The 23,239-nt window shown below is 44.1% G+C and overlaps 1 protein-coding gene across 2 annotated transcripts in view; it reads left to right on the top strand.

Moving 5' to 3' along the window:
- Nucleotides 1-3,692: 3,692 nt before the first annotated feature.
- Nucleotides 3,693-23,239, top strand: part of LOC126278936 (somatostatin receptor type 2-like) — a 1,529,331-nt gene continuing 1,509,784 nt past the window's right edge. For both annotated transcript variants that reach the window (XM_049979230.1, XM_049979217.1), the window contains exon 1: nucleotides 3,693-3,730. The gene's annotated coding sequence lies outside the window, so the exon portion shown is untranslated. The remainder of the gene's footprint in view (nucleotides 3,731-23,239) is intronic.

Here is a 23,239-nt window from a genome sequence, read left to right as displayed (position 1 = left end):
TTTCAATATTTTGGACAGCCCCCTCTACCAGATAATGCAGTCCTGTAAACAATCGTGCTGAAAGATCGTGAAAGGATCTCTTATTCCTTTACCTATTGCCACACGTCCAGCGAATCGCAGCAATGGCTATGTCGCGGGATTCGTACTCAAAAGGCCTTGCTGCAAATAGAATAGGAATACAAGATCTACTTTCAAATCTTCCTTTAGACCCCGGCTGTGTACTGTATCGAATTAACCTACTGTTGCCAGGACATAAAACCCTTCTCTTCCATCCTCTCTCATCTGTCGCTACAGCTGATGCTGTCACACAGCCCCCCCCCCCTCCCCTCCACACATGATCAATCGGCGTCTGGTGTGACGATCTTGCTGGGCGGAGGAATTGACAGAAACCCTTGTGAACGTTCAGGGAGAAGAGGATGGGATTCTTCCTGCCAGAAACCATATATCCTTGCCGTTAGAGGTAATTGTTATGGTCTTCAGTCCAAATACTGGTTTCAAGCAGCACTCCAAGCTACTAATCCCGAAATATGCTCAGTGAAGTACAAAGACAGAACTTTTGGAGGAAACCGAGTGCTTGATTTATTCCGTTAAAATATTATTAAACTTAATGGACATTATAGCTAATATTTATTGCTGAACGTTTCATGCTCACAAAATTATGTGGTTTTCATAATCAAGAAATGATTAGATATCGAATTCCTAGGGTGCAAAGTATTTAAACTGAGTTAAGCTCAACAGGACCGGAACAAGGTTCACGACACATAACATTTCACTATGCGTCGTGTAAGAAGAACAATTCTGACCTAATCAGAGGCAAACGTATGTTACGTCCGATAGCTCTGTTTGTCAACAAGGAGGAAGGATCTTTAGATTGACAGTGGATAAACACAGCCAGACTCAACGGTTATCAATGAACATCACGGACGTGCTCCTTTCCGCAAACGTGCATTTGCTGCATGACAAGTAGGCAAACATTTGTTCAAAGAGAGGGTACGATTTGGAGTAGAATAAATTAAAATTTGTAATAAACGACACTGTGTCTGTAGAGGAATGTTACTTTCATTGTATAGTTCTTTTTACTCGCAGAAACGCTTAGAATCATGGCCAGTTTCGGTCGTGCATGGGTCACCTTCAGAAACCGAAATTTAAGACTTACTATTTATGAACAATGCCAATTGCGAAGCACGTAACTTTTTCATTTCAGAATACTTTTTTCCCGTAAAAGTCATTTCTAATCTGTTTTCACCTGAATAAACAACTGATCAAGGGCTCATGAACCAAAGATTTCGCTATCACAACTTCATTAATAACCGAGATACAGGCATCAACTTCGTTTCTTAAGTGGAAGGAATTTTTTTGCCGCCACATCTGCTAAGATTCCACGGCACTTGAGGGGCAGTAAGCACTTGACAGCGTATCTCCTGTCTCGACGATACTTGTTTCCTCAAGAGTAACAAAAACATCAAATACCTATGGCCTCGGTGGTGCAAATTGTTCTGGAGAGTTGTATAATGTTCCTGGTGGCGGGCGATGCAGTAGTCGTAAGTCTCACACAAAGAAGAGTTGTTGTTGAGGTCTTCAATTCGAAGGCTGGTTTGATGCAGTTCTCGATGCTACTCTGTCCTGTAAGCCTCTTCATCTCCGACTAACTGCTGCAACCTACGTTCTTCTGTATCTGCTTCCTGTATTCATCTATTGGTCTAACTCTACGAATTTTATCCCCTTCACTTTTCTTCAGTAGTAAACTTGCGATCCTTTGATGGCTGAGAATGAGTCCTATCAATATACTCTAGTCAATTTGTGCCACAAATTTCTTCTCTGCCCAGTTCTATTCAGTACTTCCTCGTTAGTTACATGATCCACCCATCTAATCTTCACCATTATTTTGCAGCACAACATTTCAAAAGCCTCTATTCATTCCTTGTCTAAACTGTTTATCGACCATGTTTCACTTCCAAACATGGCTACACTCCAAATACCATCAGAAAATAATACCCAACACTTATGTGTATATTTGATGTTAACAAATTCTTGCTCTTCAGAATCGCTTTTCTTGCTATTGCCAGTCTACTTTTTATATACTCTCTACTTCGGCCATCATCAGTTATTTAGCTACCCAAATTGCAAAACTCGTCTACTATTTTACGTTTCCCGTTCTCTAATCTAATTATCTCGTCATCATCTGATTTAATTCGTCTATATTCCAGTATCTGAGTTTCACTTTTTAAAGTTGATCTTACATCCTCTTTTCAAGAAACTTACCATTCCATTCAACTACTCTTCCAAGCCCATTGTCGACTCTGACAGAATAACAATGTCGACGGACACTTCGAAGCTTTTATTTATTCTCTCTGATATTTTATTCCTACTCCACATTTTTCTTTCGTTTCCTTACTGCTTGCTCAGTGTACAGATTTAATAACATAGTAGATACTCTACATGCCTGTGTCACTCCCTTAACAACCACTGCTTTCCATTCACGCTCCTCGACTCTTTTAATTTCCGTCTGTCACAAGTTGTAAATAGCCTTTCAGTTTCTGCATTTTACCCCTGCTACCTTCATAATTTGAAAAGGAATATTCCCTCCAGCACTGTCAAAAGCTTTCTCTAAGTCTACAAATGCTATAAACGTACTTTTACCTTTCCTTGATCTACCTTCTGACGGGCGTCGCAGGGTCAGTACTGCCTCGCGTGTTCGCATATTTCTCTTGAACCCAAACTAATGTTCCCCGATGTCGGCTTCTACCAGTTTGTCTCTTCTTATGCAAAATATTCCTGTTGGTATTTTGCAACCATGACTTATCAGACTGATAAACCGTAGTATGCACACCTGCTTTCATTCGAATTAGGATCGCTACATTAAGTATATTTTCACTCTGTGATTTTTTGTTAGATCTACAAAAGAGTTATGTCACTGAATAAGCCTTGTATGAACTGTTATCTGACGCTATAGAACATCACAGTTCCATTTAAAAAATGACGCCTTTGTTTTGTGAATTAATCAAGTCGTGAAAACGCCATGCTATTTTTTTCAGGAGCCACTAGACTGTTCGTCTAGGTGAAAACAGATCAAAAAAATTTTTAATGGGACAATAGTGATTTCAGATTACAACGTTAGACACCTCGCTCTGTACATTCTTTTTCTTCTTTACTGTAATTTTAAAGCCTCTACAGAAAGGTGGGCCGGCAGCGACCTATCTAGGCCGCTCCTCGGCTACAGAAAGAACATACATAAAACAGGAAGATATATAAACAAACATACATGGAGGATAAAAAAGGAGACATATATATTAAGGTAAATGAAGGCGTTCACGGACGCACTGTTTGTATAAAAACGTTCAGCACTGTACACAATGGAGACACAGGGTTTCACATGTGAACGGAAGAGCACTGAAGAAGAGACACTGAGTAACGGACGGGAAGACAAACACTAACAAAGTGGCGATGATCTCCGGCGCATTAAAAACATACTGTGCACACGAAAAAACCGGGGGCCTGCCAAGGGAAGAGGAGATGGGTCTGTACATTCAGACTCTGTCTCGATTTAAAATGTGTTACGCAATCGTCTGGAACAAGTGAAGAAAACTGTAGTGAATATTGATATTAACATCACCTCATTCATAACATCCTCTGTAATTTATATATTGTCTCACAAAAAATTGCAGTGATAATAGCCAACCTTTTTATGTTGCAGGTCGGAGGGGACTGCTACGTGTGACATCCTACAGAGGTGAGTTCGAGTACAGCCATTTCATCAGAGTAGCTACAGCTATTGTCCTCATAAATAAGGAAAACGCTGACGTTTGTACGACAAACATCATTTATCAGCCCTCCGCGAATGAAAAAGTTTGTACATGTCAACTTAGGCCCGCAAGTTTCTGTTAGCAGAACTTTTCCTCCTTGCGCAGCAACAAAAACACTCTACAAGGGACACTATAAAGCTAACTGTAGCTAATTTATACAGTGCCCATCACTAGGATATTCTGAATAGGGAACAGAGTGCCGATAAAATGGTTCAATTGGCTCTAAGCACTATGGGACTTAACATCTGAGGTTATCAGTCCCCTACACTTAGAACTACGTAAACCAAATTAATTTAAGGACATCACACACATCCATGCCCGAGGCAGGATTCGAACCTGCGACCGTAGCAGCCGCGTGGTTCCGGACTGAAGCGCCTAGAGCTTCTCGGTCACAGCGACCGTCGCCGATAAAGGAAGTGCTAGAAGAAAACCAGTGACATAAGCTAGCAAAGCCCATCTGAAATTTTAATGATTATAATCAGTCGCATTATCATAGGAGGAAAATGCTCGTTGCACTTAGTTGTTATGAAAAACGTGCACCTTATAGTTAATGTCAATGCTGATGAGATAAAATTGAATTTCCCGTGTCTCTGTGCACTTGTTAACTTTTGCATTATTGATCACTTTTCAAGAATTACGAGACTACTATATTAAGTTGTGCTGTGAGTAGAATTAAAATCTCTAGCTTCTCATCAACATCAGTCTTCATAATCAAAATATCCACGGGTGTATTGCCGGTCTATAGTGTCCAACGGGCACAATATTTCGGCGATCAAACATGTCGCCATCATCAGGCGACATGTTTGATCGCCGAAATATTGTGCCCGTTGGACACTATAGACAGGCAGTAAACCCGTGGATATTTTGATTATCAAATACGCCGGGAGAAACTCAAGAATCACATCACTCTTCATATTCGTCGTCTGAAGAGTATACCCTCTTCAGTCGTAAAGGGAACGAGACTGCTCGAATAAGTGAAGATCTGTTCAGTATTGCAAGTACAGTCAAGATCACGTATTTTAATTGCTGTGACCGGTTTTGGCTGGATTATACTATCTTCAGATCTAACATACAAGACGTTTCATAGCTATTACTGGCTTTAGTGCATCAGTCACAAACAAAAACTCATCATCCAGGCTTTCATAGATATACAAAACATGATTACTGTATTAGCTACGACCATAATGTCGCCTTTTTAAGAACTATTTGTCGTTAGGTATTAATGTGCAACTGTTTCTTATACAAACATCCTGACTTTACGAAACGACAAGTTTTCATATGATAGTGCAAAATCAGCTGACTGCACAATTCCTGCACATTTTTATGCCAGTTGGTGGCTCCAGTATACCACCCAGAACCACTTACGGCTCTGGTATGCCAGCACGTAGCCGTCTACCACCTTTGTCACATTTCCTTGGCGTTAAGGGACCAATGTCGCACATTAAACTTTTAGCGGCGACAGAATTTTCTATTTTCATTGACATTTGTTTTCCTACTTCTCTCCTGTCCCACTGAAATTTCCTTTCAGTTAAAACGCAGGGACCTTTAGCACCTTCCAAACTAATTTGTCGCTTTCGCCAACCATTATTAGAAATAATGTATGTTCCTATACTTCGTTCTGTCCGACATGTACTCCTCTTCCTAAGCAGGCCAGAGAGATCAGGTGGAATAACGATAACCCAAAATTCCTAAATGCAGCTTAGAAGCTAGAAAATGTAATGTATTCTGACTAAGTAGTAAATGAGATACTAATAGTGAATATATAAAATTAAACCTGCTCAATATTTTCCTATTCCCGCCCATCTTCGCCTTTAATTCCAAAACCATAGGGGATGCAAGAGGTACATAAAATTGCTCATGAACGTCCGTGAAATAACAACAGTACCCGACCGTATAGCCGCAAGTGTTAGTACTAAGCTTCTGGTGTCCGGGCAGATCCATACCCCGGATCGAATTCTCTGAGCGGATTAAAGAATAGAGCTGGTATGTCGTTCAGCCTGGATATGGAGTTTAGGCAGTTTTCCACATCCGAGTAGGTGAATAACATGCTGGTACACTCATCCCACCACAGTTACGCGATACGCGAAAATAGGCAAAACGTTTGCACACTTTCACATGGATAAAACTACACGCAGACAGTTGGGTTGCTCAGGTTCCACCCTGGGAATAAAAAGATGATGAGAGAAATGACACCTGGCCACCCTCTAACAGTAACAATGCCAAATCCCATGCAGACCGTTGTTGTTGTTGTCTTCAGTCCTGAGACTGGTTTGATGCAGCTCTCCATGCTACTCTATCCTGTGCAAGCTTCTTCATCGCCCAGTACTTACTGCAACCTACATCCTTCTGAATCTGCTTAGTGTATTCATCTCTTGGTCTCCCTCTACGATTTTTACCCTCCACGCTGCCCTCCAATGCTAAATTTGTGATCCCTTGATGCCTCAGAACATCTTCTACCAACCGGTCCTTTCTTCTTGTCAAGTTGTGCCACAAACTCCTCTCCTCATTAGTTATGTGATCTACCTATCTAATCTTGAGCATTCTTCTGTAGCACCACATTTCAAAAGCTTCTATTCTCTTCTTGTCCAAACTATTTATCGTCCATGTTTCACTTACATACATGGCTACACTCCATACAAATACTTTCAGAAACGACTTCCTGACACTTAAATCTATACTCGATGTTAACAAATTTCTCTTCTTCAGAAACGCTTTCCTTTCCATTGCCAGTCCATGCAGACCGTATGAATGAAAAAAAAATTAAATCGCCTCCAATGTCCTTACCGTTTACGGCATTATAAAGCATTTTTCATTGAAGTAAACATTACAATTGATGGACCTGTTTCAAGAAGTAAAAAGGCACAGGATGTAGTTTAATGCTTTGAGAACATCGAAGTCGTTGAATAATACAGAATGAGCAAAGATGGTGAAGAATAATACTACTGATTCTTTGCAGTGCTTCCTGGTGTTCGCTTGAAATTATCTAGCTAAAAGACAAATCTATATTACAATGGTTTCCCAGCTTTTGATTACTCTTCCCCCAGTGAGGTCCATTCCATCAAGAAAAAGGTTTGTTAGTACTAGTCCTTAGATGGTAACAAGCTCGGTAATAAGTGCTTTTCTGGAACATTGTATTAACAGAGAAGGTACCTAAACTTCATAGCTTTCTAAACTGAATGTATAAAAATATTCATAAATATACCCGTTTCATCTCTAGGTGTGATACAGTGTGCCATGTGGGCTATAAATTTCTTGGAGATAATAAAATTATTAGCCAACAGATACAGTGGGTATGAAGATGCACGTTCCTAAGTTCCATTTTGATGATATTTATGTGTGCTCCCAAGCCTGCATGATTGTACACATCGACTTTATTGTGTTCCCTTCATTCACGACGGTTCTACCATACATAACTGGTAAAAGGAGCCACATTTTAAATGTTAATTTCAATCGTAATACTTTTTCCGTAAAAACGTCAGGCGTAAGGAGGCACTGCTCTGGTTCTGAAGGAAATGTGTTAGACGAAATAGCTGTCTCATCAGAGACGCCAAACGGCGTTGATGCCTCTAACGTGCCTCTTACTCCCACCCTAACGACAGCAACTATTTCCTGAATTTTAATTATAAATTCTCTGCTGATGAGAGCCTGGAGCCATAAAGCCCGGCATTCTCCTGCAATAGGATGCTATTACACGCCGGCGACATTTTGCATTTAACTACCGAACTAAATACGTCGCAAACTCCTGTAGTCATGTTTTGAAAATACGTAATTTCTATACTTTCTCTGAGAGGTGTAGTAATAAATGAATTGTATTTCAAAACTTAACAACCCAATATCATGCAATATCTCATCAACTATGTTTAGAATGAAATAAACCGACCGGAAATGTAATCGCATCCAAGGAAGCTGAGTATTGTACCTAAACGGTTTCACTGCCACGTCGGATAAATTTTTCAGGGCAGCAGGATCAAGATCTGATTAGTGAAGCATGTTTTTAACCTGAAGGCAGACCGTGGTCCGTCATTCCACCAGTTAATTCTCACGCACACTTATATTACACCCATCTCACATGTTTTTGTTCCATTTAATTATATCATTGTCAACACTGACGACAGAAAGATAAGAGACAATTATGTATAGAATTAAATTGAGATTTTATATGATATCTGCTCAGCTACTTATTTACCTAATTATCAACGTTATACGAATGCAATATAGGTTTGTGCTACACTTCGCACGTTAGCCAAGCTATATAAAATTGTTCTTCTAACTTCGAAAGATTTATTTTCTCTCTGTAAATGCTTTATTTTTAGGGACGGATTCTCGTTCATTACACTGATTGGATTTGCCGAATGGTTATTTGAACTGGACAGAACTAGTACTAGGCAAATGTGTTTTGCCTTCAAGCATGACGGAACACTTCACCGAAAACAGCCGCTTACAATTGGTCATGAAGCAACATACACTACAGGAATTTCACCAAAAACAAGTTCCAATAATTTTCTCATTCATTTGTTATTATTCTTAATTCATTCGTCAGACATACATTTACCAGACGAATAAGGATAACTCTATTTCAGTATACAGTACAGTGGTAAATATCGTATAGTTGTAAGTAGGCTGTTTAGGTTTGTATATTGGTAACGCCACGTAGCGCTCTGTATGAAAATCACTGGCTGTGCTGTGTGCAGTCTGTGGCTGGTTTGCATTGTTGTCTGCCATTGTAGTGTTGGGCAGGTGGATGTTCATAGCGCGTAGCGTTGCGCAGTTGGAGGTGAGCCGCCAGCAGTGGTGGATGTGGGGAGAGAAATGGCGGAGTTTTGAAATGTGTAAGACTGGATGTCATGAACTGCTATATATATTATGACTTTTGATGATATAAAGGTAAATACATTATTCGTTCTCTACTAAAATCTTTCATTTGCTAACTATCCCTATCAGTAGTTAGTGCCTTCCATAGTTTGAATCTTTTATTTAGCTGGCAGTAGTGGCGCTTGCTGTGTTGCAGTAGTTCAAGTAACCAAGATTTTTGTGAGGTAAGTGATTTGTGAAACGTGTAGGTTAATGTTAGTCAGGGCCATTCTTTGTAGCGATTATTGAAAGTCAGATTGCGTAGCGCTAAAAATATTGTGTTTCAGTTTAAGCACAGTCATGTATAAATTTTTCAAAGGGGGCGTTTCAAAGTAATCTTCTACAAACTTGGGTAGATAAATGAGAATAAACATAAAAACAATAATCAGATTTCTATCACGGAGCCCAAAAGTACGAGGTGGGGTGTTTAGCCACTGAGCTACCGCTTTGGCTGAACTATTTGCTCGCTATAAATTATATACAATATCTGAAAAACGTTGGCTGTAGTTTTCTTAGCAACGGTCGAGTACCTGCGATTAAGCCGAGTCACGCGTTTGCTTATTTTAACCCATCTTTCACCGAACAGAGTTACCAGGAAATCGTTCTCTTCGTGAGTCTAAAGCAGAGATCACGGTACTGCAGATGTGAAAGTAAATGAACTTGGCGTCACAAATACATATTTTTTGACATACGTATTTAGAGCTAATTAGCATACCTCAGTTATACAATGGCCAATGGCCTTGCGCACTAGCAACACTGCTACCCATCCGATCACCGAAATTAAGGGCCTACTGGAATGGCTAGCACATGGATAGGTGACCATGCGTATATCTAGACCGCTGCTAGCAAGCGGGTGCACTCAGCCCTTGTGAGGCCAATTAGGGAGCTACTTTACTGAGGAGTAACGGCTCTGGAAGCGAAAACTGGGAAGCGCCGGGAGAGCACTATGCATCCATATCCACATCCGGTGACGCCCATTGGCTGAGGACGATACGGCGGTCGGTGGGTACCGATGGGACTTCCGACGCCTATTCGCACGGAGCTAAGTACAGATTGTTGAATGTGAAAGAAACAGGAAAGAGTTCGCGGAATAAAAGGCGAAACACCGCCGTGCACACAACCCAGCAGTTCAGACCACCAATATTTCAATTTTAACACTGCAGGTGTAGAGCGTACATACACAACTTGAGAGCTCGCCCATGGAAAGAAATGTCGTTCGGAAATATATATATATATATATATATATATATGCGGTGAGGTAAAGTACGCTGCCATAAAATATACAGGCAAAACATCAGATAGAAATGAGTGCTTATACCGGAGGAATGGGCTTAAAATTGAGTTCAGGACATCAGATAGTATAGAAACACGAATTGCAACACCAGAACATTAAATACAGGAATCTGTCGTCTACAAAATATAGCACAGTGACTGCGAAAAAAGTCTAATCGGCCAGACAGGCATGCACTTTGCTGTGATATTTGGGGAGCACAAATGGGCCAGCAGAAAGACAGCATTAGGTTTACATACACAGAAGGAGGTACAAAATATTGCTAACTTTGATGGACACTTAATAATTTTACATCTAGTTGAGAAAAGTAGATAGTTAGACATTTTAGAAGAACTCGACCTTCCAACACTGAAGGAGCAGGACAAACCCCTCAATGAACAAAATGAGTGTGCACCAGATCGCATTTGTATTATTCACAGCGATCTCTTCAGCTGCAGTGTGACGTCCAGGTGGCTTCTTCACTTCATAGCATCTGCTCAGGAAATGTAAACATTTAGCAGCCAAAAGAAGAGCGCACTCAGCCGTCGGAAAATTTGCATCAAAAGGACGGCCCCTTTGTTTCTTTCACGACAAATACGTTACTTTATTTTAAATATGGATTTACGTATTTAATGACCTGGACACTAGTTTTAATTTTTACATATAATTGGCTGAAATATTGTTGTAATAATTAACATATTTTATGGTATTGAAAAGTTGAGATTGTGTTATACATGACGCACGCATCCACTGCAAAGACTGTTGCATCTATATCACTGCCTGATTTTTCGTAATAAGGTAAGTTCTACAATCCATGGACATTCGTTCACTTAATGCAGCTCTTAGGTATTAGCCACAGTATTTTATAACAGTTTACTTTCCTCACAAGTAGACCGATTTAAATAACACTGTACTTATCTTACAAAAAGTCAAATGTTTCTACTTGCTCTAAGTCTCAGTATAAGCTTCATATTATTCTTGTAGCATCTGAAGATGGCCACGGTTGCTGAAACCAGCTATGACTGTTTCATTAAGAAAGTGTTTGTGTCAACAAATAAACAAAATGCCCTTATCCCCAAAAACAGTGCTTGGACAAATTTTTGGAGAAGATAGCCTTTTTTTCTATCTAAATTTAAAGAAGTTTGGGTCAAGGCTAAAACTGATTTTAATTAGAAATGCTTATACCTGGAGGTAACTCTTAAATATACAAAAATAAAGATAAATATTGCTTCCCGCAATGCTAAGGAAACGAAACACGAATGTGAGTTAATATGGGTAAAAACGGAATTGAAATTGCAACATCTGTTAAGTGAAGAAATAATGAAAGAGCACTTATCACTCAGTAATATACTTTTACCCTCTTACCCTACATCTTTCTGATTCATGGAATATGAATGAGAATCATGTCCACAAGGAGCTAGTTTCAGTTAATGGGAGAAAAGAAAATACAATTCTTAATTAAAATTTTGATAGGAAATGACCGTAAGAAAGACGCCCACTATTACATGTGTTGAAAATGGGTCGACTGTAACTGACGAAGAAAATCTTCTAAATAAAGATTTCCAATATAATATAAGAAGGAAGCAGGAAGGAGCTGCAGTTAAACACAATAGCTGAAATTAAAATGGTAGGTGAAATAACACAGTTGAGTAGATGTGGGCAGTTTATTACAATAGTCAAAAGCCAGAATCAAGAACGACCACAGAATCTGCCACACAAAGAAGTCACTGAGGCTAACGTAATTCAAAAACTAAACAGCAAACTTGGAGATCAGAGAGTTATCACGATTAATGCGTAAGAGGTTTTTGCAGTTTTGTTGATTCATGGAAACTATTACATACAAGACAGAAGATTTTTTTAAGAATTGTACTGTGGGAATTAAAAAGCAACCGAGGTTCCAGAACGAACTAAACAGGGTGATGAATGCACAGACACCTGCCCCGAGGGCAAAAATTAAATTGCATGAAAAAGATAAATCAATCAGGAGGATAGTTAATAATATAGATTGCTCGACATATAAAATTCATAGGGAGCTCAACAAAATATTGAAACTGAAATTTATTTATGAAGAATCCTGTAATATTAAAAACAGCGCAAGTTTTGAGCAGGAAATAACAGATTTCGCGATACCCCGTGGTGTTACTTTCGCTTCGATGGATATCGAGAACTGTATACAAACACTTATATTGACAAAGTCTTAGAAATTATAAAAATAAATCTGGTTATTAATAAACACGCAAGTCAAACTGAACTTGTAGAACTGATAGAAATAGTACAGTTTACCTGTAATATAACTATTTGATGTTTAATAATAAGTACTACAGATAAGGCGACCAACTTTCTATGGGGAACAGCTTAGTGGCAGCCAAGCGCATTTTTATTAGCCAACTAGGAAATAATTTTTTCAATGTGGATACAGACATTTTGGCCATCATAGTTAATTATAAAAGATACTCTGACGACCGTTATTCTTCAAAAGAGGAAACAAAACGCAAATAGGTGACCAGACTAAAAAATTTAGCCGTATGTATTCTGAGGTAAAATTCATGGCAGGGAAAGAAGTGAACGAAAAGGTAATTTCTATATTTGACAATTTGTAACAAAAACAGCAGACATGCATTTCAGATACACAGTATATGAAACCGACACGTACGGATGTGATCATAACTAAATCTAGGACATTTTACTCCATCATCACAGAATTACACAGCTTCCAACTCGGCAAGCAGAGGAGAGGAAAGAAATCAGCATTTTAACTCAGATCACTCTTCAAATAAATATGACCCAGAAATATTAAACACAGAATATAACAAATCTGTAAAGAATATAAAGGAAGGAGATAAACCACACGCAAATTTGATATGCCGTAAGATCAAGTACACCGCTATAAAATACAATCATGTTCAGAAAACACAAAACACCTTGAACGATTAGAGATAGAACGTTCATATTCACAGGACATGTACGTTAGTATGTTCTGCAGAATAATTTGAACCATGTCGGCCCGCGGGGATCGAGGTCAACGTAGATATCGCGGCGCAACACCACCTACCGGTAAAATGTCCCTGTGGCTCTCGTTGTCGCTATAAACCGAAGGTAACGGATCATTGTGACTTGAGCAGTGTTACAGGATGGCTAGGAGACGTAAGCGCGAACAGCACCTTCAAATCATTGAGTTTGAAAGAGAGCGCATTGTCGGCATGAGAGACTGTGATGCACCCATCCGGGAAATTGCTGCTCCTGTGTGACAAAGTGTTTCGGACGTGCAACCCATGTGTGTGCAGATGAGTCACGGAAGGCCATAGAACACGACGAGATGGCTCAGGTCCCACCACCCAGAATACCTTCCGCTCCCCCCCCCCCCCCCCCCCCCCCCGCCCGAGAAGATCGACGCCTCATCCGAATGAGACTGCAGGACAGCTCTGCGACATCCTCGGCTCTAGCGCAACAGTGGAACATATCGTACACTATTAGGGGTGACAGTCCGTCAACTTTTCTTAAGCTATGGGCAACGTGGGCGTCGTCCACTTCTCCAACTAAATTTGACGAATGCGTGGAAACATGCTAAACTTCAATGGTGTACGGAAAGACGTCTCTGGAGACAGGGATGGAGCGCCATCACAGTGACTCAATTCGCACAGGACATACTGCACCAACTCAAGGCCAAAATGTGTGCAGTGCTACTGCGTTCAACCACAAATCACAGAATTTCGATAGCCTCCCTTATAACGCTGTCCCAATATTCAGAGGTCTGAGCCAGGATCTTGGTACGCCCATAATCCATCCCGTGTTTCTCGGACAAACGGTGCCCTGCTATGCCGACTTATTTGGGTATTTGTCGAGTGTGCCTTTGATGTTCTCGGCAACGATCTTCTATGCTGCGTACTGTTTGTCCGATATAAGTCTTCCCACACTCACAGGGAATTTGGTATATGCCGGTCTTCCTCAAACCATCTTTCACACTTCCCAGTAAAGCCCGTGTTTTATTGGGTGGGCAAAAGACGGTTTTAACTCGGTGTTTCTTTAATCCTCCCGTTACCAAGCTTTTCCACACCTCTGTTTTACTAAGCGCGGCATTTGGACCACCCCAAAAGAATTTTTATTGTAATATTTGTTCTCAGATTTCGTTATTTCTATTGAATGGGTTTATTTAGTATTGAAAAACAGGTTTTCAGGTTATTAGAAGTATTTATTCAGATCACAGGTACAAATTACAAAAAAGTTTTATATCTTTCACTAAATTCATTACTCAGCGAACAGAAAATTAATAATCGATGTACCTCAACAGTCACTGAAGTAAAATAACACAAGAATTTTTTCAACTTTTCAGTCAAGTACATTTTTGCACTGCATGTATTTTACAGTAAGAGTTTCTTCTCTGTGTATTTTAGAAAAAGGTTTCTTGCACGTTACACAACAGAATCTTGTTTTCCGATTTTCGTTTCACTTGCAATCTTGACATCGTTGTGGAGTTAGTAACTTGGAACACTGGGTCTGGATCACTGCTGCAGGAATTGCAATACCACAAGCTTTCAGTGCATCTTGTACATCTTTATGAAGACCGTTGATATTTTTGGCTCTTTCTTCCATGTAGCATTTGCTGAGTGCAAATGCCAGTTCAGCCGTGAATAGTTTACATCGGTTTTGGTTATTCTTCTGCCATTTAGGAAATCTTTGAGTGTGCAGAATATATGCATTCAGGGCTGCAATATCTATCATTTCCACGAAGATTCTTAGTGGCCACCGCCTCGTTTCTCTAACACAACTGTATTCTCTTGTCATTTTGCCCCCATTATCTATAGCACCTTTGGTTTTCTTATAGTACAGTATGATTTCGGGTTTGTGTTCACTTTCTTCACCACTCACTTGTCTCTCATTATGCTGAGTAGATAGTAGTATTACTGCCTTTTTCTTCTTTGGAACATAGCAAACTAGGGTCAAGTCATTTGCGAAACCAAACATTGAAGAGTGAACTCTCTTTCTGTTTTGCAAGATTTCCTACGGACTCTCTTTCTTATTGGAACGCCCAGTACCAATCAATAACGTCTTTCGTTTTAGTAGTTCAGCAGCCAATGGAAAACTGTTGAAAAAATTATCAGTTGTTACACCATGACCGTTATTCAGAAAGGGCTCCATCAGATCCAAAAGCTCTCTGTCCTTGATTCACTTCCCAAGTATTGTCTACCATTCCTGTATAAATTTGGATCCTTAATACGTAAGATGTCTTCACATTAGCACAAACCCAAATTTTATTTTCATACTTGCCAGGCTTGCTCTTCATATAAACGCTAAAAGGGCAGTTTCCTCGGTACGTTGCTAATCGTTCATCAATAGTCTCGTATTCGTAAGGATATAAGTTCTTGCACAATTTATATTGAAATTTGTCGAACATTACCCTGATGGCTTGTAGCTTATCCTTGGTTTCTTCAATTCTCTCTGCTCTTGTGTCTCTGTTGTCAAATCGCAAGAATATCAGTATAGATAAAAATCGGTTTCTTGACATGGCAGCAGAAAAGAATGGTTGCTGAAAGGCAACATTACCTCCCCACAGATCGGAAGTACTTGTGCGATGTCCATGAGTTCGACCAGCTGGTGTTAGAATTGCTAATACGGCGTACACTTCAGTTGCATTTATATCTCTCCATGTCGTTTTATTCGAAGAATGAGCTGCATTCCACAAAGAAATTACTCGTTTTGCTTCCCTGTTCGTTTCTTGTACAATGATGCTCACGATTTCCAGTGAGATAAACAATAAAAATGACTCTGTTATTGTATTGATTGTTTTTCCATCATTCACTTGGCCAGGTGTTACGTTCAAAATGTTGTGACGTCTACGCCGCCCACATTTTGATGGTTCACTAGAAAATTGTAGTCCACTTCTAGAAACAAACAAATCTCCAGTGTCTTCTTCTTCTTCATCGTCTTCTTCTTCTTCTTCTTCTTCTTCTTCTTCTTCATCATCCTCTTCTTCTTGTTCACGTGAATATATAGCGTCTTCTGATATTTCACCATCAGCTTCATCATGCTATGATAAGGCCTTTGTCAAGAGGTTCCATATATTCATTCAGTCCATTATCAATTTCACACTCATTTGCATCGTCACTTACATCAGAATTGGATAGAATTTCCATTATCTCTGCGTTAGAAAGTCATTTCGGCAACCTTACTTGCAGATGAAATACTGACTCGTGTAATGTCATCTCAACAGTGAACGTCAAATTCAACTGTAAAATAGAACCAGCAACAATAGCAAACATTGCATCTATGGCAAAACTCAACAAACAAGATAGATATATTTCCCAAAATTTTCTTTTTCTACAAATAAGAAAATAAGACGTTTCATACCAAGCGGAGTAGTCTCGCAATACCACCAATAAATGACTTGAATAACAATGATGAAGCAAAAAAATTAGACAGTCCTGAGTGTGAATTCAACGTCAATCATTTTAGTACAAAGTCATGAAACCACAGGCATGTGACCCTTCGGATAACATTATTATGGTAAAAAAAATCAACCTGGGGTAGTCAGAATACCCCCCTTGGTAATACGAGGGTTAATATTCGGCCGATTTTCTCCGATAGTGCGCCATTGTACGGAATAAAGGCAGTGGCTACCTCTTCTTCCGTCACTTCATCCATCTCCACGGGTTGTGCTGCGGTGGTGGCACGGAGAGCGCGTCTAATCTGCCCTTCCGAGTACCCGTTTCTTTTTCGAAACATGGTTTGAGGTGTTCCAATTCCTGGGGCAGATTCTCTGCGTCTGAGATACTCCGCGCCCTGTGTACTAGTGTTTTTAGTAATCCATTCCTCTGAGAAGGGTGGTGGCAGGAGTCTGCATTCAGATATAGGCCAGTGTGCGTTTTCTTCCTGTACACACCGTGGCTCAGGGCACCATCAGCACTTCTCATGACCATGACGTCCAGGAATGGTAATCTTCCATCTGCTTCGGTTTTCATAGTGAATTTGATGTTTGGATTTATGGAGTTCACGTGTGAAAGGAAATCCAGGAGCTTTTCCCTACCATGGGGCCAGATGACAAACGTGTAATCGACATAACGGAAGAAAGTAGGTTTCCAATTGGATAACGCCAAGGCTTCCTCCTCGAAGTACTCCATGTACAAAAAAATAAAATAAAATAAAATAAAATAAAATAAAATAAAATAAAAATAAAAAAATGGTTCAAATGGCTCTGAGCACTATGGGACTTAACATCTATGGTCATCAATCCCCTAGAACTTAGAACTACTTAAACCTAACTAACCTAAGGACAGCACACAACACCCAGCCATCACGAGGCAGAGAAAATCCCTGACCTCGCCGGGAATCGAACCCGGCCGTGGGAAGCGAGAACGCTACCCCACACTCCATGTACAAATTCGCGACCACCGGCGAGAGTGGGGGAAACCTACTTGTTTCTTCCGTTACGTCGATGGCACGTTCGTCATCTGGCCCCATGGTAGGGACAAGCTCCTGGATTTCCTTACACACTTAAACTCCATAAATCCAAACATCAAATTCCCTATGGAGACCGAGGCAGACGGAAAATTACCATTCCTGGACGCGATGGTCAAGAGAAGAACTGATGGTACCCTGAGCCACGATGTGTACAGGAAGAAAACGCACACTGACCAGTAACTGCATGCAGACAGCTGCCACCAGCCTTCTCAGAGGAATGGGTTACTAAAAACACTAGCACACAGGGCGCGCAGCATCTCAGACGCAGAGAATCTGCCCCAGGAATTGTAACACATCAAAACCGTGTTCCGAAAAAACGGTTACTCGGAATGGCAAATTAGACGTGCTCTCCGTACAACCACCACAGCACAACCTGTGGAGACGGACGAAGTCACGGAGGAAGAGATAGCCACTGCCTTTATTCCGTACAATGGCGCACTATCGGGGAAACTCGGCCGTATATTAAAGATACACCGAGATAAAACCGTCTTTTGCCCACCCAATAAAACACGGGCATTACTCGGAAGTGTGAAAGATGGTTTGAGGAAGGCCGGCATGTACCAAATTCCCTGTGAGTGTGGGAAGACTTATATCGGGCAAACAGTACGCACCAAAGAAGATCGTTGCCGAGAACATCAAAACCACACTTATCTGAATTATCCAAATAAGTGGGCGGTATCAGAGAACCGTTTGTCCGAGAAACACGGGATGGATTATGGGCGTACCAAGATCCTGGCTCAGACCTCTAAATATTGAGACAGCGTTATAAGGGTGGCTATCGAAATTCGCACAGGCGAAGATGTTCTCAACCGATATTGCGGCTACAATCTCAGCAAGGCTTCGGACCCAGCATTGAATGTAATTAAGAAGACTCTTAGCAAAAAGTACGAACTGGCGACCAGATCGGACGTAGCGAGCACATCAATGTTACGACAGATTCCGTCGACTACGTGTTCGCGACCGCCTGCGCGCGGGCGCGGACGGCGAAGAGAGTGACCCGCTGGGGGAGGGGATTTAAATCGGCCGCCCGCCCTCAGGAGCTCAGTTGACTCGGCACGTACGCGGCACGCACGCACGCGCGCGTTTATGCAGTACGCGCAGCTAGCGCTGAGATGTCGGAGCAAGAGAATGTCCGAACAGCGAAGGGTGTGGCGGATCGCCGTCTGGCCAAGCCCGCTTTGCCGGCGGCCCCATCCGGCCCCCCACCTACGCCGACCGTGGCACTGAATATGGATACGGAAATGGAATACGTTTCGGGCCAGGACAACGAAAAGGCGCGCGACTACTGCGACAGGAAACACCCGCCCCCTCCTAAGGGCAAAATGGCGAAACAGACCGATGTCGCCGTCGTTGACGAAGGGTTTCAGCTCGTCAAACGGCCAGCCACGAAGGCTCAGCTGTCCTCAGCGCCGCCGGTTCAGACGGCAAACGCCTTTGAGGAGCTCGCTGGCGGTGTGGAGATGCCTGCTCAGAAGAGAGAACCCAAACCGCCGCCCACTGCGGTCCAACACCAGGAGGACTACGACGGCCTCTACAGGCTGCTACTTCGCCTTGTCGGCCAGGATAACGTCATTATCAAGCCGGCTGGCGCCAACCTCTGTAAGGTCACCTTAAAATCTGCCGAAGATCACAGAAAAGTTACGGCTACGTTAGGGGAACGCGGAAAGCCGTTCTATACTTACCCTTCTCCAACGGACAAGACACTCAAGATCGTCTTTCGGGCCTCCCTCGGAACTACAGCATGGATCACGTCCGGCGACAACTGGAGGACATGGGCTATGGATTTGGTCTCCGGTCGATAACCCGCCTACCCTCTCGCCGCACCCGGAAGGAGACTCCGCTGGTCCTCGTGGTCACCTGTGATGTCCCAAACAACCGCGGGCTGTGGCAGGTCACGCTGATAGCGGCGACACCTGTCACTACTGAAAAGGTGCGCTCGAAGAGGGGAGAACCGCAATGCTTCAACTTTCAAATGGTTGGGCATGTGGCCCGGTTCTGCACGCTGCCCACACGCTGTGTTAAGTGTGCGGGGGAGCACGCCAGTCGAGACTGCACACGGCGGCGGTCAGATGGACCTCCCAAATGCGCTGGATGTGGTGGGGAACATGTAGCCTCCTACCGCGGCTGTTCCAGCTTCCAGCGGGCTGCGGCACGGAGCAGTGGTCAACGCCCTGGCTCCATAAAGCGGCCTGCACCGGTCCGACCTGGCGTCAGTTTTGCTGCTGCTACTACCTCTGGCTCCTCACCGCAGGCCTCCGCACCTGCGCCGAAGCCGGCCACTGTTGCACCAGCTACCAACGCCGAGATGAACTGCCGTCCACGGGCCGCAGCGAAACCTTTGGCGCGGCGCTCTGCACAGCAGCAGGGTGACGACCGGAGCGAACACGACCACTCCCAACAGGGACGACAGGCTGACGTCGTGGCAACCCCGGCTCAACACTCACGAGCTGCTACTCACCCATCCCAGGCGACCGATTCCAGCATGGCCGAAATGAAGCTCCTGTTGCAAGAACTTCGGGAGCTTCTCCAAGATATCCCGCGGCAGCTCATTGCCACTGTCAGTGCAGCCGTTCAGGCGATCTCCACCGGACCACTGGCCTCCCAGCATGGCCTGTAGTCAACGAGGCATCACTGTCTGCGTGTGGAATGCCCAAGGCATCCGCCCCCAAGATGGCGAATTTCAACAGCTGCTGCGGAATGAGGCCGTCGACATTTGCCTGGTTTCCGAGACTTTTCTGAAGTCAGGTGTCCAAGTCTGGGCTGCCAACTACGTGTATTACCGGACCGACAGCCTAACTCATAGCGATGGCACTGCAGTCTACATCCGGACAAGTGATGGAGGCCACTGCTGTAGCTGTCGACACCTCGCATGAGCGCATCACGTTTGTTGCAGTTTAACGTCCGCCTGGCCGACAGTTACTCCTCCAGGACCTTGAAGCCTTGCTGGCATTACCTGTAAAGGTCTTTGCTGGTGGTGACTTTAACGCTAAGCACACCGAACGGCATTCCCGTGTCACCAAGAGCCGGCCACGGTGGTCTAGCGGTTCAGGCGGTCAGTCCGGAACCGCGCGACTGCCACGGTCACAGGTTCGAATCGTGGCTCGGGCATGGATGTGTGTGATGTCCTTAGGTTAGTTAGGTGTAAGTAGTTCTAAGTTCTAGGGGACTGATGACCACAGATGTTAAGTCCCATAGTGCTCAGAGCCATTTTTTTGTCACCAACAACCACGGACACAAACTTCTCCTAGCGGGCCAGCGGTGGAATGCCGTCATCCTCGGACTTCATGAACCCACTCACTTTCCCAACAACGGTGGGCCTCCGGACGTGCTCGACATTGCGGTGGCAAAGGGGGTGCCCTATGTTATATCCGCCAGCACCAGCACTACCTTATCTTCGGACCACGTACTAGTTCTATTTGACATCGACGTCGATGCTCTGCCAGTGACGTGGGAAGGCATCCCAACCAGGAACACCAACTGGAACCAGTATCAGGCGCTGTTGGAAGAGAGTCTCCGTGACACACCTAACGCGGACGATGTTGAGGATGATGGCTGTGCCCGATTCCTCCACGACTGTACTCTACAAGCGGTACACCGAGCCACGCCGCGGCCGCGATCTGGCCCACCTGATCGATCCCGGCAACTACCACCACATCTCATGGAGGCGATAACTGCCAAAAACCGCCTCTTTCGTGAATGGCAGCTGACGCTCAACGCAGCGACGAAGAGGGCTCTCAACAGGATGAGGAGGGACATAAAAGTTGCCGTTGCGAACCGCCGCCATCAGGAATGGTCCAACTGCCTGGCCACACTTCGGGTTGACTATGGTACCGCCTGGAAAGCCACACAGCTCTTCCTCCGCCGGCGTCAGTAGATTTCGCCATTACAAGTTGGTCGAAACATCGTCAGCAGCCCTGTGGACAAAGCCAAAGCCATTGCTGACGTTTTCGAACAAAATTTCCAGCCTGTCATGGACCCCATGGATCCGGATCACTTTCACCTGGTTGCTCAACGTCTCCCAGTGTTCCTCGCTGCCCCTACGGGTGACGAACGTATCGAAGAGGTGGATGTTGCTGAAGTCTCCGATCAACTTCGGCGGTTCAACAAACGCAAGGCAGGAAGCCCTGACCAGATTACGAATGAAATGCTGCGACGAATGCCACCGACAGCCGCTGAACACCTGGCTCGCCTTTTCAATAGAATCCTCCGCACTGGCTGCTATCCTCAGGAGTGGAAACACGCCGAGGTCGTCCCCATCCGAAAGTCTGGGAAGGACCCTCGTCTCCCGAGCCGCTACAGGCCCATCAGTTTGATGCCGGCTGTCAGCAAAGTCTTTGAAAGGCTGTATCTCTGCCGCCTCCTGCGTCACATCAGGGAAGAACATCTCCTACCGGACGAACAATGTGGTTTTCGCCCTGGACCCGCAACGACGCACCAACTGCTTCGCCTCGTTGAAGAGGCCCTTGATGCCATCGAACGGCGGGAATATTTCGGAGCCATCTTCCTGGATGTTTCACGGGCGTTCGATTCTGTATGGCATGAGGGGCTTCTCTTCAAGCTCCTGGACCTTGGTGTGCCCCTGCCGCATCTTACCTCGCCGACAGAAGCTTTCATGTACGCACAGAGGACCTGTCGACGCGCTGCCGGGTTAGGGCTGGAGTTCCCAAGGCTCCGTCCTCGGCCCCATAATGTACATCCTGTATACCGCAGATATGCCGCGAGTGGACAGGGTCCACCTCGCCCTCTACGCGGATGATACAGCGCTGTACACGCACAGCATGAATGCAGCTCTGCTCCAACGACGCATGCAGGCAGCGGCTGACACACTTAGTCAGTGGGCCAGGAGGTGGCTCCTCAGCTTCAATGGGGCTATGACGCAAGCCCTCCATATCACCAAGAAGCATATCCCAGCCGACCTACCGCAGATCACCATCAGGGGAACCGCCGTACCTTGGGGCACTACCGTTAAGTGCCTGGGTGTGACGCTGGATAGAGGGCTCACATGGAGACACCATATCGACGACATTGTCAAAAAGGTCAGGAGTAGACTGACCCAACTCTACCCCTTTCTCAATCCGAAACTTGCGCTCCCGCCAGAACTGGGTGTTGCACTCTATCTTACGCTTATACGCCCGCTTATCGACTACGCCGCTGTGGTTTGGGGCAGTGCTGCAGCGACCGACGTCGACCGCCTGCAACGCCTTCAGAACCGGATTCTACATCTGGCATTGCACCTATCTCGGGACTTCCCGTCGGACGACCTCAACCGCATCTCCAACATCCCTACTGTTCGAGACAGGTTTCGACAGGCTGCACGGACCTTTTACGAGAAGACCGCGCAGTCCGAAAATCCGCTCCTTCGAGCCCTGGGCCACCGGGTGCAACGTCTTAACGCGACCAGGTGGCCCCACCTGCTTCGCGACCACTGAGTTGCCAGCACGTCCAGACCACCGTCCCATCAGACTGACAGGACATCAAACATGATGTCAGGTCACATCGCACGCTCCATAAGTTTGGAGGAATAGCCTTCCGGCGTAGACACCACCGACCCACAGGGACTCGTCCGCCCCTGTCAGGCAGCAGCAGCCACTGGCAGGAGCTCAGTTCGTCAGCGCACCTGATGATGGTGACATGTCTTATCGCCGAAATATTGTGCCCGTTGGACACTATGAACCGCCAGTAGACCTGGGGACTGTTCGAGCAACAAATACGCCGAGAGAAACTGAAGAATCACAAGTTTCAGATCAATGGCAGACTCTGTGGCTGCTAGGCAACAGGACCTACTCTAAACCGAGGTCACTGAAACGCTAATCATTTCTGCAGAACATACTAATGTATATGTCGTGTGAATATGAATTCA

This window comes from Schistocerca gregaria, chromosome 1 (genome assembly GCF_023897955.1).
Source record: "Schistocerca gregaria isolate iqSchGreg1 chromosome 1, iqSchGreg1.2, whole genome shotgun sequence".
In the NCBI taxonomy this organism is placed as follows: domain Eukaryota; kingdom Metazoa; phylum Arthropoda; class Insecta; order Orthoptera; family Acrididae; genus Schistocerca; species Schistocerca gregaria.
The sequence above is the reverse complement of the archived record's forward strand: the minus strand, read 5'-3'. Positions and strand labels throughout refer to the sequence as shown.